Source organism: Halyomorpha halys, unplaced genomic scaffold, assembly GCF_000696795.3.
Source record: "Halyomorpha halys isolate HHAL.00 unplaced genomic scaffold, Hhal_1.1 Scaffold1111.1, whole genome shotgun sequence".
Taxonomy (NCBI): domain Eukaryota; kingdom Metazoa; phylum Arthropoda; class Insecta; order Hemiptera; family Pentatomidae; genus Halyomorpha; species Halyomorpha halys.
The window spans coordinates 123,959-127,849 of NW_027105025.1; positions in this window are offsets into that span (position 1 = coordinate 123,959).

Here is a 3,891-nt window from a genome sequence, read left to right on the forward strand (position 1 = left end):
CGATACCTTCCCTGGATAGAGTAGAATTACAAAATTCCCCTGTTGTTAAATACATTTTTTCTTTATTTAGTGCATATGTTTGAATTTATGTCAGTTATAATTATTATATTTTTATTTGGATTTAATTTTCTTTATCTTATAAATAAATTAGTCTGTTTCCATTTAGTCATTATTTATAATTATATCGATTTTATGCTTGTTTTATAGATTTTATATTTGCAATTCATTAATTTATATTTTATTCTGTTTCTATAATAATATAGTTATAATAATATAGTTATAATTTACTTTTTTACTAAATCCTAGGCTTAAAATATCGGTGACCTACTAAAATCTCACCTTAATTCGTGCCTCCGATCAAAGTGCTAAAAAGGTTAAGGTTCTGATCGATTATATGATGTAAAACATTGATCGACCGCCTAAGCTTGTTAATTATGATGTAATATTAAACATTATTTTTTAATACGAACGATTTTTTTTAATTGTATTTTAAATCTTGAAACTATTTAATATCACAAACATAAACAATCATTTTTGAATGATTTGTATATAAGTTTAATTAATTTTCATAAGAAAAGGTAAATAAAGTAGAATACTTCAGTGTAATTTTTATTGTAAAAAATAAGAAAAAATACCGGAGATAATTAAATATTATCTATATACCTGAATGATATTAACAAAGTCAGTGCAACTACTTTGTTTTAAATGAGAAGGATGATATTATTTAATTTACATTCTCGAAATTAGAAATATGGACTAGGATTATGTCAATTTTGAATATATAATAAGAAATAATTTAAACCTTTAAATAAATTTAAAAGAAGTTTAATTACAATTAATGTATGATGGCTATAAACTTTTAATAAATTCAACTTGAGCTTTGGCGATAGGTATCAATCTTCGAAACGTCAAGTAAAATTACTAATGCATTATTTTTAATAAAGATAAAATTAATCATGAGGTCTTACTGTCATTAATGTTTCAATAAATTCTCTTAAAACGGCCTTGGTCACTTTGGTTAAAAATTTGATGGTGCTCGTATACAACTTTCAAATACTCCAACGGCCTGAGAAACGTTTAAGAAACATGTTGGTATCTTTAAAAAATGAAAATTCATTTGAACAATGATGAAACGGTCGAAAACTTTATAATATAAATAATAATATAAAATACTTAAAATTTTTGTAATTTAGACAGTGTTGTGTCTAAACAAATCACTATTCAACTTTTAACCGAAAAAAAAAACACATCTCACATCAATAGTTCATAAATAAACACAAACCAGACGCCGGTACCCATCCAACCACATATCCCGTTTTTTTCGGATACATGAAATTAGTATTTTTCTATTCTGATCATGCCTGCATTGCCAAATAGTCGATTGGTGTGTTGTTTTCTGGTAGTATGACATAAGGCTTACTAAAAAAGTAGGCTATTCAATTTTCTCAAAAATTCAAGATGGTGAAGTTAAATCAGAAAACAATAATGTTCAAAATTGTTTTGGAATTATATAGATAATATGTAAATAATGGTCGTTTTCAAGGTGAAATATGTTCTTCAAGACATTTAAACTATTTAATCCGGGTCGAATTTTGTTGTGATAAATTATTATTGGTCCAGTTGATGAGTCATTCCTAGGGGTTCCAGCCTCTATAAATTGGGAAAAACCTTGCGGTTGAGCGTGTTCAAGAAAAAATCATCTCCTTGTAGAAAACCCTTGTTTAAGGCATAATACTAAGTAACATTACCTTACAATGTACTGATTTTTTTGTTTTTCATGGACAGTTGCAGTATTTTTTTTTTAGGCATTTAGAGTAATTTAATTTAGAGTTTCTCTTCTAGTGTTTAATCATATTCTAGTAATCATTTGGTTAATTTTATTTTTAATAAGAACAAACTACAAAGTAAACAAATAAGTAAGATCTTATCTATTATCTGTTGAAATAGATTTATGTTTTCCCTTTGACGTAGAAACTGCATTCGATACAGATCAATTCTCACTTCCTACCACTCCTAGGCTGGGAATATTTCCTCAACGTTTAACATAAATAATCAATAAACGATACTCGATGAAAACTGCCTTCCCTTCAGCGGAGGCTTGGTCATGTAAAATCACTTAGAGATGGATCTAAGGTCAGGGAGGATAGAATACCGCCCCGTGGAAGTGTTGAAACGGAGCCTGAGTTATTGCAGTTGTATAATGGTCTTCCAGATAGGAGCATTGTAGATAGTCAAGGAGTGACGGCTGGTTAAGGTGCACACTATCTTAATGCAGTGCTCCATTGGAAGCTCGTAAAACGGGCGAGATGGTTTCCCTCATTTCCATAGCGGCTGCTGCCCGTGTATCTCCCCCCCTCGTCGATGATCTATGGAAACTATGTCTTGCAGAGTCTATTTATTGTAGCGATAGTTGTGTCTCTTGTATCCCGTTCCCAGGGGCCTTATTATAAGGATGTGATTGGAGGAGATGAGAGGGATTGGAGACCATCTGCCTTTAATAGGCCAGCGGTGAGCAGGTGGACTGCCCCGCTCTGATGGATGCTGTCCATATGTTGCCATGGACCCTTCAGCGTTACGTCAATCCTATCAACTGTTTAACATTCAAACCGTATCATTAATATTTATTACTAGCAGTAAATTAAACTGTAATATATTCTAAAAAGTGCTTACAGAAAAATGTATTTATAGATCGTTACTGGTAGTCTAATTAGCAAGATATTCTTCTATAAATTTACTTTTGTCTTTAAGACAAAGTAAATAATAAAAGACAGGGGAACTTCTCTTAACAGGTACACATATCAACGGACAATTTTATCAAGATCTTGCTAACAGGACAGAAACTTAATACATTTAAACCCACTTCACACCGTATGCTGACTCTTTAAGTACTCATCAGGGATTTTCTCCCATATATACTAGACAGAAATCAACAGAAGTCAATATACATAAAGACTCATAGTTCTGGACCTATTTTTGAATATTATTTTTTTTACTGGAACGCTATTAATTGCCCGTAAGTAATTAGTTGTAAGGGTGACCGTCAAACCGCAACTTCATTTAGCATAAAAACTATTTAATAGTATTATTTCAAACCAAATTCTCAGCGCTAAACAAGGACTAAACGAGAATTAATTGGGTATGATTATTCTTTTAAATATACGTAGCAAGTAGTATAAAAAGTATACTTCTTTAAATAAAATAAATTATATTCAATGTCAACACTCTTTTTTAGTACTTGAATGATCAACGTTTCGGCCGACCAGGACAATCTCAATTTTACAGCTTCACATCCGACTAATAAAAATTGTTGCAGGCTATTGTGTCCAGGTGTAATAAAATAATCAAATTAATCTAATTATGTCGTTATTTCATTTAAATATACCGAATGTCATTATTTTTGTTATTACATTACTTCTCTCTCTTATTAAGAATTATTATCTGTAACTATTGTTTTTTTTTATCCTGTTCGCTAACAAAAACGACTCTGTAGTAACGCCAAAAGTCAGCTCAACATACGAACGTCTGTCGTTTTTATCTATTTATCAATTATTTATTTTATCTTTTTTTTTTTTACTAATAATGTTGTACACAGTTAGGGGTGTATTTTTTTATGAGACTATACCCTCCCCCGTAATCAATTGTTAAAAAGAATAAATGTAACCATTATATTAACCATGCGATATTAAACAAAAAACATATAAATATTTTTAATTGCAAATAATCTAAACACTGTAACAATATTTAATTTGCGATTAAATAGCTAAATACGAAATAAACTATTTATAAGTATTTAATATTTTGCTAATTATGCTCTATTTTGAGTGGCTTCATAAGGGTTTAATGAAAACGAAATATAAACATTGTACACTTTATTTAAAAGGTGACCGTATG